The sequence below is a fragment of the Somniosus microcephalus genome, chromosome 2 (genome assembly GCF_052327205.1).
Source record: "Somniosus microcephalus isolate GS21.2 chromosome 2, FLI_Smic_1.0, whole genome shotgun sequence".
NCBI classification, from domain to species: Eukaryota; Metazoa; Chordata; class Chondrichthyes; order Squaliformes; family Somniosidae; genus Somniosus; species Somniosus microcephalus.
The window spans coordinates 340,514,757-340,527,392 of record NC_140988.1 but is presented as its reverse complement, the minus strand read 5'-3'; the positions used below and the strand labels follow the sequence as shown (position 1 = coordinate 340,527,392).

At 46.6% G+C, this 12,636-nt stretch overlaps 1 protein-coding gene across 10 annotated transcripts in view; it reads right to left on the bottom strand.

Annotated features, from left to right (window-relative positions):
- ccdc142 (coiled-coil domain containing 142) overlaps positions 1 to 12,636 on the bottom strand; it is a 221,509-nt gene that overhangs the window by 179,293 nt on the left and 29,580 nt on the right. Inside the window, exon 3 of one of the 10 annotated variants that reach the window (XM_085975442.1) lies at positions 10,939 to 11,107. The exons of the other annotated variants lie outside the window; for them this stretch is intronic. The gene's annotated coding sequence lies outside the window, so the exon portion shown is untranslated. The remainder of the gene's footprint in view (positions 1 to 10,938; positions 11,108 to 12,636) is intronic. 10 annotated transcript variants of the gene reach the window in all.

The window sequence follows — 12,636 nt, the reverse complement described above, 5'->3', positions numbered from 1 at the left end:
GGAAGGATCATGCGAACACCCACCCATGTACTAGCCCCGGTGCTCACTGAGGGCCAGCTCCGAGAGGTGAAGCGAGACAAATTCGTCCAAACCCTTTTGGAGCGCCTGAAACAGATTTATGGGCAGGCGGCTGGGAACATGGGAAGACAGCACCAGGGAAATCGACTGTTACTGGAACCTCGTAAGCAACAAGAGTGGGTAGTCGGAGACCAGGTCATGGTCCGAAACTACGCCAGGGTAGGGAGTTTTGAACCACTGTACATGGGGCCTTACAGCATTGTAGACAAGGCCAGTCCCATGGTTTATGCAGTGAAGGTGCCCCGACGTACCAAATGGTTTCACATTAACCAGTGTAAACTGTTTAAATCGGGTGCACAAGGGCCAACAAAAGGGACCAGGTCTGAGAACAAAAATCCTCAGCCTGTAAGAGTCACAGGCAACACAGGCTGGAACAGTAGCCTGCGTGAAGGGAGGGGCCACCCCATCGGAGTGGGAGGTCTCCCCTCTAATTTGGGATTCGGACGAGGAAGAGCCCGAACAGCTCGACCTCGCCTTAGACCCAATCACGGAGGAGGAAGAGTCAGAGGACAATGATCCCGCCCTCGACTCAAGCTTGGGGGAGGTAGGGAATGGGGGCGGAGACTCACTACCTGTAGGGACAGGTGAGGTGGAGTCGGAAGCCACAAATCCCGGCCCCGGGGGGGGCGGAGCCTGAGGGAGGGGAGCTGGAGCCGGCAGCTGTGGTGGAACCACAGGCTGTGAAGGTGACAGTCCCAACCCCCGGTCCATCAGCCCCGGGAGCCTCACCCAAAGCAGCCCCTCGTAGGTCGACTCGAGCGCCCCAGCCCAGAAAGTTTTGGCCAGATTCTCCCCATCCTTGGTTTAGAGCAGCCCCAGAAAGGCATGGTTCCCGTTCAACAGCAACAGGCTGCGGGGGATCAAAGCCGAAGGCCAATGCAGCCCCACCACAGGGTGTGGCACGCTGCAGCCCTCACAGGAATTCAGTAGGCCGCCCGGCGGAGGGCGGCGCTGTACATAAGTTAAGTCAGGTAATTATGATGATAGTTTAAGGAATATAAAGTTTACGGTGTTAAGAAATGTTAAGAGTACAATTTTGAAGTCTGCCCGGTATGTGTGCTTGTTTGGGAGCGGGGTCCAGGAACCCGCGCGTCCATTTAATTAGGCCAGCACCTATTGGGAGCCTGGCTACATCATTTTATTGGTTACAGAAACCTGGGATATGATGAAAAAGCTTCTCATCGTGTTCGTGGCGATCGGGTGCGGGTGGGCCTACCGAGGCCGCACCAAGGACATCATCATCTTCGGGTGTTCCGGGGACACGGCCCCCATCGCAACTGATGGGACAGGGGAGCGAGAGGTTGAGGAAGCCGCCACCTACTTCCACCAGGGGAGATGGCCAGGTTGGCTGGGGACGAATTCTACGGAATACTCCAGCAATTTCGGTTTTGCCTACCAAGAGACTTCGTTAACGTGCCCTCGGGTGAGGATCCTTGCACCCCAGAGTCAGCGTTACCGTGGGAAAGAGGATCTGTCTGGTGTGTAATGGGAACGTACCACTAAGGCGATGGTGGTGGCTGCGAAAGCTGGGAAAGGACATGAAGAACTCTACGGTCGAGTGGGAGCGACTGGGTAATAATACCCATCGGACTATTACGGGGACTCACGGACAATTACGTGTGTGTTGGGACAAATGGTGGGAACCAGATGAAGGAATATATGTCTGTATGTGGGGTTCAAAACGCGTTTGCCCCAAGGGCGTATCCATCTTCTTCCAGAGGCAGTGGCAGGATGAAGGAAAGGGGATGAGATGGGATGTCAGCACTCGAGCGTGCGGAGCCCCATACTCCCCTATTCCGGTAAACGCCACTGAACTCATCACCCGCCCACGCAAGCCCCTGCCCACGCTTCTGGTAGCACTAGCCCAGAAAGAAGGGTGCCCAACCACCACCAAGGGACCCGGGAACGGTTTAGTATTGGTACCCACCGGTCAGGTGCTGTACCAAGGGGTACACTACGCGGTGGCCTCAGTGATTTTAAACCTCACTGAGGTACGATTGCCGGAGTGGTGTCCCAAAGAAACGGAACAATTATACCAGGTCCTGTTAACCCGAATGTTTAGACAGTTTTACGAGTTTGACTTTGCCGACATCGACAAAGACAAATTATACACCACACCACCAGAAGTTTTGGATCGAGTCGGGAGGCAAAGAAGGGGTACAGTAAATGACATATTCACTGCTTTTAATACCGGGACATCTGTCGTCAACGCTCTGGATAACGTGGAGCTGCAGACACAGATCAACGGTTTAAAAGCCCAGTTAAGGAACATACTGACAGACGAAAATAAGGTAGTGGGTTCTGAGTTACATGAAGACCAGGCCATGACACTACACTTTTAAGGAAATAATAGCTGAGCTGGAGAAACACGCGGGAACGGTAAATGCGCTCATTAAGGAGGATCGGAATGCATCCGATCAAGCTGTGCAAAACGAGGCCTGTGTGCTATACGGGGCGTGGTTACTGGGCGAGGGCCGCAGTAATCTTGAGGATTTAAAACAGGGTTTGGTCCCGTCCTGGATCAGCAACAAGCACTTGCAAGCGCTCCACCCTTTTGAGAATGCATTAAGCCCGTGCCAGCTCAGACTAGCTGCAGAAGCGTACCCAGTCCCAGTGGACTGCGGACGTTCGAATCATACTATCATGGGAATAGTGGTAAGAATGCCGGTGTTGGGTCCCGCAGCAAAGCCCGCCCCGGTATACAGGGTGGAGAACATTGGAGTCATTCAGGGGGGGCGCACACATTCGTTACGCAGTGGTCCCGCCTTACGTCATCAGATGGGAGCGTACGATGACAGGCACCGACCTCTCGGGGTGTCGGAGCCGGGGAGCACACATCATCCTGTGTCCCCAGCACTTGAATGCCTTTTTGAAACCACAGTGCGGGTTCAGAACCGCTAGTGCGAAGCCGATAAATTGCACCATGGAGGCAATGGCAGAGGACCATGTGCCCCTGCAGGTAGCATATATCGGGGGTGGGACATACTGCGTCACCACTGCAGCGCCTCACTACCGCTACGGACAACACGAGTGGTGTTCGATCAGTGATAGCAGTTTCTGTTTCAAACCCAGGGCCGAGGTTCAAGTGGCACAACAACGAATTGTCCCCATTCCTGCACCCTCCACCGTTCACCTCACTGTCAAAGAGAATTTCACGGACTTGCAACGATTCGTCGCGCATTTTGGTTATGTCATTCCCCCTCTTCCCGAACACCTCACCAAGATTTTAAAAGCCGTTATAGTTTCACAGAAACATTTTTACACACTGGAGCAGAAGACGTTAGAGATAGGAAAAGACATATTGGACATAGTGAACAAGTCCCACCATGGTGGGATGACTAACAGAGGACCCGGCCTGGATTAGAATAGCATCCCACATCCTAGTAGTGTGTCAGGTTTTAATTGTGATATTTTTGCTATTCGTGCATTGCAAAAGAGGCAAACGCCTCCAGAGACACGAGAACACAGGAGAATGGAGAGAACGCTATGTGCGAATGGGGGAAGAAGACACCCCACTTTAAGTTGCTAGTATTGAAGGTTAGGCGTCCCTCCATTTTTAGATTTTGGCCATTTGCGCATTTTTGTTTTAAGCATATGAATATTGTTATGTTATTAGTCGTTCTTAAGTTTTTGGATTAATAAAAGGTGTATGCAGGTGGTGCAAGAGGGTATCAACCCCTGCACATCTGACAGATGAATGTGTTATAGTTTAAGAAGTGCTGCCTATGATTGTCCAAATGTGCACAAAGTAATTTTCGTTTTTTTCGGAAATGGGAACTGCATGTGTCGTGAGGGTCATAGATAGTTAAGTGCCAGGAATGTTTGGATGTGGGGAATCAGGGAAAATTTGCTCACCAAGGATCATTGATACCTCTAGCAAGCTATCAGTATCACAGGGGGGCCTGTAAGATTCGAAATTTTCAGCAATAATCACGCAAGAAAACAGGATAAAATAAGACAGTTTGTTGACCAAAGTAAGCTTGCACAGAAAAACCTTTCATAAACGGGCATACAAAATGGCCGCCGGGCCTCGTGATCAGTTTCTGGACCATTTGATTTCTGTTACTGCAAGCCAGACAGGCTTGTGGATTGAAAACAGTAAGCCCGCGAAAGCCAGTATCGGGAAACCGAAACTCTGGGAAACAGCATACATATTCAATGGATTCTAAGTACAGGACGGTTTCAGGCAAACAGGATGGGGCCCATCAAGATATGGGCGGACAATGCATGAACACTTATACCCATTTAATGTACAAAGGAGAAACCGTTTAACAGCCATCAAGGGAAATCTCCAGACCGATCAATGTGCGAACCAAGTCACGGTGACAATGTAAAAGACATTAAAAGACATTATCGGCCAGGAAGGCCAGTTAAGTTATCACCGGCTCCTGTTACAAGACAAAGCGCCCCTGCAGAGATTTCTGCCCGCCAAAATATTACAAAGACTGGACTATGATCTGGCGGGAGATAAGGCTGGCCCAAAAGGGTATAAATATGGATTTTGAAAAGTCCATCAGGCTGGCCTGCCCTGCCCTCTCTTCCACCTCGGTAGCTTCGGAATCGATAAAGACGCTTCAGACGGACAACTTCGGGAAAAAGACAACGTGGTCGGTGTTCAGCCAGACAAGGCTCGGCCACGACGGGAAGACGACGAGGGTGGCCCGGGTGCTGTTGTCGGGAGATCATCGACGACCCAGGCCGAAGGAGAAGACACCCTCGGGAAAAACCAACGATCCAGGTCGGATAAAAAGGACATTCCGAGCCTAGCCAGGCAAGGCCTCGACACGTGCATCCATTTCTCCAACATCACATTGGTGGCAGGGACTGTTCCATGAACCCAAATCCACAACAGACTTGGTGAATTTCAGCCATGACGAGCGCTCATCGAGGCTGTGTCCACTGCCTCATCGCCTGAGAGAGAAAAACAAGCTGCGCCAGAAGTTTCCAAATCCACATGACGACGGAAAGCTGTGCCAGAAAGGCTGCGAACCCCTCCTTTTGCGATTCGGATAGTGATGAGCATGATCCCGAGTTCCTCAAGTCGAAACTTAGTTTAGGTATTTAGGGGAGGGAGTAAGGTTAAATCGTAATGCGTTTCCCCTTTTACGACGTGCCGTGTGTTCCCCATTTCCATAGAGTCAAGTTCATAAATTTGTGCATGATTGTAGTTACTTTAATCTATGCCTATGACATGTATTTTGTAATGCTTCAAACTGTTTAAAATAAAAGCATCCATTTCGTGCTATTCAACCTGGTCTATTGAGTCCTTTCTCTGCACTACAGTTCTCTGCATTTAAGTCCAAGGTCTAGAACCGTAGGGGAGAGTGGGTCGAACCACTCAAGGGTAATTATTGCACAAAGCCTGGCAGGAGACCAGAACGAGCAAGAGAAACCCCCTACACAAGGACACCCAGGTCTCGTTGCACTTCCCCTTCTCCCAATCTATTGCCGTTCAGATAATAATCTGTCTTCCTGTTTTTGCCACCGAAGTGGATAATCTTGCATTTATCCACATTATACTGCATTTGCCATGCATCTGCCCAATCACCCAACCTGTCCAAATCATACTGGAGTTTCTCTGCATCCTCCTCACAGCACACACGCCCACCCAGCTTTGTGTCGTCTGCAAACTTGGAGATATTACATCTAGTTCACTCGTCTAGATCATTTATATATATAGTGAATAGCTGGGGTCCTAGCACCGATCCCTGCGGTACCCCACTAGTCACTGCCTGCCACTCGGAAAAAGACCTGTTTATTCCAACTCTTTGCTTCCTGTCTGCCAACCAGTTCTCTATCCAAGACAGCATCTTACCCCCAATCCCGTGTGCTTTAACTTTGCACACTAATCTCTTATGCGGGACCTTATCGAAAGCCTTCTGAAAGTCTAAATACACCACATCCACTGGTTCTCCCTTATCTATTCTACCAGTTACATCCTCAAAAAATTCCAGTAGATTAGTCAAGCATGATTTACCTTTTGTAAATCCATGTTGACTTTGTCCGATCCTGTCACTGTTTTCCAAGTGCTCTGCTATTACATCTTTTATAATGGACTCTAGCATTTTCCCCACTACCGATGTCAGACTTACCGGTCTATAATTCCCCGTTTTCTCTCTACCACCTTTTTTAAATAGTGGGGTTACATTAGCTATTAGCAGTCCTCCAGTCCTCTGGCACCACACCTGACGCCAAAGTGAGGATATAGAATGCAAAAATAGGGTAACAACTCGCTTCGCATGGCCAAGGACCCTGTCAATCTAAAATGGAGGATCCTGTTAGCCTAAAATGGTGGTGCAATGTCGACATCGCTGAGTCACTTGCATATTGTAAGAGATGATCATGTTAACTCGGGAAAAGCTAAACTGATCTGTGGCTGCTAATATGGCTGGCACCCACAATGTCACACCTTGCTGGTGGAAACAGTGTAGGGCGGAGTGCAGAGGATATACAGACAATAGGCGATCAGAAAACGCATTACCATACTGATTAGGTGATCGTGAAACCATTACCCGCATATTTCCTAAACTATAAACCATTCAGTGAAATGTGACTTCTTTATTTCAAACTGCCAGGCCAGGAAATCAATTTAAATGTGTACGTGCCCAGCTCAGGATTGGTGCAGACTGTAAGATGTGTTAATGTCTTCTCAAAAGCAAGTATAATAATGTGGTACTCTGTATGAAAGATTACTTGCTCTGGTGGAACCTGTCGAGACTCTGCTGGAGTCAGAACTGTGCTGTATCAGAGTAAGTCTCCCGGGACAACAGAATAAAACTGTTGAACTCAACCAGTATTCGACTCAGTGTTTGTACTGAACCAGATTGAGGGCAAAAGGATCCGTTTCAACATTTGGTGTCAGAAGTGGGATCTCAATGGACGATCACCGAGAATTCGCGAAATTAAGAGCCGAACTAGTTTTGGACGTGAGAGGAGGAAATGGGCCCCCGGAGTGAGTATGTTTAAATTTACCACTTCGGTTTTCCTCTGATCCGTAAGTCCGATAAAAGTTTTGCCACTCGCTAATTCTTGTGTGGTGTCCCGACGAGATCTGGGTCAATCTGGCGAATACTGTGTAAACTTAGGAAATAAGTATCCAAGTCGGGTAAAGCGCCGGCCTCGTATTTCACTTGGCCCGCTCAGGCTCCGATTGGACTAAAAAGTAGATAAGTGATTTTAAAGAAAGAGAAAAGGAATACTTGAAAGAAATTAAAAAGAGAGAGAGTCGGGGACTCTAGAGCTATAGCAACTTGTACTCGGGGAGTGCAAGATAAGGGTCGTACGATTAGAATAATTAGGCTAAGAATACCTGTACCAGGTGGTGACAGAGGCTAAATTTACGATTTGAATAATTAGGCTAAGAATACCTGTACCAGGTGGTGACAGAGGCTAAGAATACCTGTACCAGGTGGTGACAGAGGCTAAGAATACCTGTACCAGGCGGTGACAGAGGCTAAAATTACTATTTGACTATAGACGACTCACTGTGTTTTTGTTAAGTCTAAGTGTTGTACTGTGTTTTTGTTAAGTCTAAGTATTGTAAGTATTGTAGTGTTGCGTTTCATTTTGTGTGCCGGTATCCGTGTAATATATAAGACACGTGCAAAAAGTAACTCGAATCCTGAAAAGGAACCCTTAGTGTAAAAGAACCATGGGTAATTACCGAGACACAACAAGTGACGAGGGCAGTGCCTTACAAACATTGTGTGACAAATACCCGGACAAAGCCAAACAATTGAGACAACTCTCAGGGGGTTTAAATAAAAAGTTAGGCAGCGAACAATGGCCACTAGGGGGTCCCAAAAGTTTAGAAACTGTTAAACAAGCTCAAGAAATGATTTGGAAAAAGAACATGGGAAGTAAGACTAAGAAACTAATTGGACTCTGGCGACAGTACTGCCAAGAAATTAAAGACAGTTCCCTATTAGCCAGCTGGCAAGAGAATGCTGTTAAGTTAGGAATAAAGTTAACCGAAGGAGGAAATCCTAAACCCATTGAAATACTTAAGAAAGAATGTGCACATGAGAAAAGGTCAAAATCTGAAATGGCGCCAGATAAAAAGGATAAAAATGAACTACGTAGTTCAATGGTTGGCCTTAGGTTGACCGAGGGAGACGGAACAGATGAGGACTTAAACAATTGGACAATTAGAACTCCTACCGCGCCACCTCCTCAGCCACCCCAATATAAACATTTATCCCGACCAACCTATTGCAAATCAGACTGGCTTGATCCCTATTACGTCCGTTACCAGTCCACCGACACCCTCCCTTACTGTCCCAAGTCACTCCCCAATCACGCTGACTTCTGATGTTTATGTAGACCCTGTTGCTTGTCGAACCCGATCGAAAGATCCAACAAATCCCAAGAAAGACGTGAAACCGGGGAATACCCCTAGTCTGAATTGGCAGAAGAAGAAACGTAGACCCAGACAATTAGTACAACATAAACCAGCAAAAGCAGATGACACTGACTCATGTAGTGACCTTACTGATTCTGAAGACAACCTTTCACCCTTAAACAGTTCCGACTCAGAACCCGAAATTAGCCTTACTAAACCAAAACGAACGCCCAGAAATCTGCCGGTAAGAACAATGCCAAACCCGAATGCAGCGGCTGCCGCAGCCAACCCCACCATAGATGTATTTTTCCCTTGGAAACCGAATGAGATAATGGCTATCCTAACCGGTATGCCAGACAGGAAAAAGGCGCCGGCTAGGTTTGTGGACTTTCTTCGAACCACGATACAGGTGTACAATGCAGACTCCCGAGATCTATGGGCTTTGATTCAACAAGTTTTAACTCCTTCCGAACACACTAGATTTTTGGAACACCTGACTCACCCCAATCATGCCGCTTTAGAGACCGCCCACGTCCTCACAGCCGACAGGGAGCGACACATGCTTGCAGCACTCAATGCTACACTCCAAAAACCTATCAATATATCTAATGTCCTAGATACTAAGCCAAAGAAAGATGAGGGACTTGAGGAATTTTTGGAGAGATTCTGTGAGGTTTATCAGGGACAGTCGGGGGACACCAATTATCAAGGAGGAGCCAATTCACCCCAATTCTGCGCCATTCTGATGAACTGTCTTCCGGCTGCTGTGGCGACAGCCATTAAAACCAATAATATGAACTGGGCAGAAAACAGCCCGACTCAAATGACTAGAGCTGCGAAATATTACTGGAAAGAAAGTAAGAGTGCAGAAAGTCAACGCCACGTTAAGGTCAAGGCGGAATATGTAATGAAGCGAGAGGACGTGCCCATACAGCCAAAAGTAGGGCCAGACCTAACCGGATATCAAATGGAACCCCAGTATTGTGTTCCAGGATGGGTAGACTCCCAAAACTATGGGTATTACAATCACCCAACTGGACCCGACGCTCCTGCTTGTGGCCCACCCTATGCGCCCCCACAACAAAATTATGGGGGAGGAGGAAGGGGCAGAGGACAAGGACAAGGTCTATGCTTCAATTGTGGTCAGTCTGGCCACTGGAGTAAGGAGTGTCCGGCCAGACAACAAGGAAGGGGAGGTCAGACCCGAGGAAATAGAGGCGGTTGGCAAGGAGGTCGAGGAAGGGGAACATACACTGATTTCTCCCAAACCAATCCGTTTCCACATGTTACAACATGTTACAACCAGATCGAGAACCCCTATTAATGCTTCAGATTCAAGATCAATGGTATCCCTTTTTGGTCGATACAGGGGCCGCTATGTCATCTGTTCAATCAGACCTTAATCTCCCCAAATCGAAAGAAACTCAAAAGCTTATCCGGCTTTCAAGGACAAGTATCTCAGTATGCGATGACGGAAGCAGTCGGAGTAACATACAAAAAGGAATCCGTGATTATGTATACAGATGGCAGTTCTTCAATTGAGGAGAAGGGAAAACGAATTTCTGGTTATGCAATTGTGAATCAGGAAGGTGTCACCTTAGAATCAGCAGCCTTTGAATCCCTTTTTTCTGAGAACTGTTTGCACTCATACGAGCTTGTACTTTGGGAGAAGGATTACGAATTAATGTACATACAGACTCTAGATATGCCTTTGGAGTAGTTCACGACTTTGGGCAATTGTGGAAAAATAGAGGATTTCTAACCTCTTTGGGCAGTCCGATCTCACACCGTCAGTTAGTTTCAGACCTCCTGCAAGCCCTTTTACTCCCCAAACAGATAGCTGTGATTAAATGCTCTGCCCATACCAATGGCCAAAACCCAGTAGATATAGGAAACCGCCGCGCTGATGAGGCGGCCAAAAATGCTTCTAGGAATCACCAAATGATTGTGCCCCGAATGATGAGGCAGACTAAAAATTCCAAAAAGAATCAGTCTACCTCGGAAAAACTAATGCCAACCATCCAAGAGGTGATTAAGTTGCAGGAGGACGCTCCTAATAGTGATAAGCATTTGTGGAGAGAATTGGGATGTGTATATAACCCTTTATCAAAACTCTGGACTACTCCCGCGGAACAGACTTGCATGTCTGATGAGTTAGCTCTATGGGTTATTGAATGTGGATACTTTGCAACTCATTGTGGTGCCAGGGCAGTGGGTGATTTGCTATCAGTACAGTATATAGTAGATTTTACGAACAATCATTAATTTTATTTTAATTGATCAGCCATTGATAGGAGACTACAGAACTCGTGCTCGGCCTTGATAAAGGTGACTGCAGTTTTACGAGGTCTGGTGTTGTGTTTGGATTGTTTTGGCCTGCCGAAATCCTACTTTTATTATACTTATTATACGATTTAAATTTTTAATTTTAAAATTTTAGTTTTAAGTTTTTAACTTTTGATCTTGTGTAAGCAGTTGTTTTCCAGATTAATAGCTAATAAGTAGCATCGATTGCTCACCAAGAATCAAGATGAGGACTTTATTACTGCTTCTGAGCATTATCCTGCTCGCGGGCGGGGCGTTCAATCGACTGAAGAAATGTGCCGAAGAGATATTCTCCAGTGCAAAGACAAGAATCTTAAAGCTTTCGGATCCTGGAACGTGACTAAATGGGACTTCTGTAATGGACTATTAAAAAAAAGGAAATCATCAGAAGAAGAAATTGAATTACTAAATATAGAGGGTGAAGCAAGGGAGATGGTAAAGGAGCAAGTTGAGAAGGAATTAATGGAGGAGGAGTATAATAGACTCAATAAGATAGAGATGGACCAGTAGGATGAAGCCAAGAATCACTGGGTACCTTAGATGGTTATCATGGAATGATAAAAGGGGGGAATGAGGATATAGAATGCAAAAATAGGGTAACAACTCGCTTCGCATGGCCAAGGACCCTGTCAATCTAAAATGGAGGATCCTGTTAGCCTAAAATGGTGGTGCAATGTCGACATCGCTGAGTCACTTGCATATTGTAAGAGATGATCATGTTAACTCGGGAAAAGCTAAACTGATCTGTGGCTGCTAATATGGCTGGCACCCACAATGTCACACCTTGCTGGTGGAAACAGTGTAGGGCGGAGTGCAGAGGATATACAGACAATAGGCGATCAGAAAACGCATTACCATACTGATTAGGTGATCGTGAAACCATTACCCGCATATTTCCTAAACTATAAACCATTCAGTGAAATGTGACTTCTTTATTTCAAACTGCCAGGCCAGGAAATCAATTTAAATGTGTACGTGCCCAGCTCAGGATTGGTGCAGACTGTAAGATGTGTTAATGTCTTCTCAAAAGCAAGTATAATAATGTGGTACTCTGTATGAAAGATTACTTGCTCTGGTGGAACCTGTCGAGACTCTGCTGGAGTCAGAACTGTGCTGTATCAGAGTAAGTCTCCCGGGACAACTGTTGAACTCAACCAGTATTCGACTCAGTGTTTGTACTGAACCAGATTGAGGGCAAAAGAATCCGTTTCAACAAAAGAGGATTGAAAAATGATGGTCAGGGCCTCTGCTATTTCCTCTTTTGCTTCACTTAACAGCCTGGGATACATTTCATCCAGGCCTGGGGATTTATCCACTTTTAAAGCTGCTAAACCCCTTAATACTTCCTCTCTCACTAGGTTTATTTCATCTAATATTTCACACTTCTCCCCCCGATAGCAATGTCTGCTTCACCCCTCTCCTTTGTGAAAACAGATGCAAAGTATTCATTAAGAACCCTACCGACGTCTCCCGCCTCCACACACAGATTACCCTCACGATCTCGAATAGGTCCTACCCTTTCTTTAGTTATCCTCTTACTCTAATATATTTATAAAACATCTTTGGGTTTTCCTTGATTTTACATGCCAAGAATTTCTCTTTGCTTTCCTAATATCATTTTTAATTGCACCCCTGCACGTTCTGTACTCCTCTAAAGATTCTGGAGTATTTAGCCCTCGGTATCTGTCATACGCCTCCCTTTTTTTCTTTATCCTACCCTGTATGTCTCTAGAAGACATCCAGGGGGCCCTAGATTGTTAGTCCCAACTTTTTTCTTTAAGGGCACATGTTTGGTCTGAACCCTCCGGATCTCCTCCTTGAATGCCTCCCAATGCTCCGACACTGATTTACCTTCAAGTAGCTGTTTCCAGTCCACTATGGCTAAATCCCCT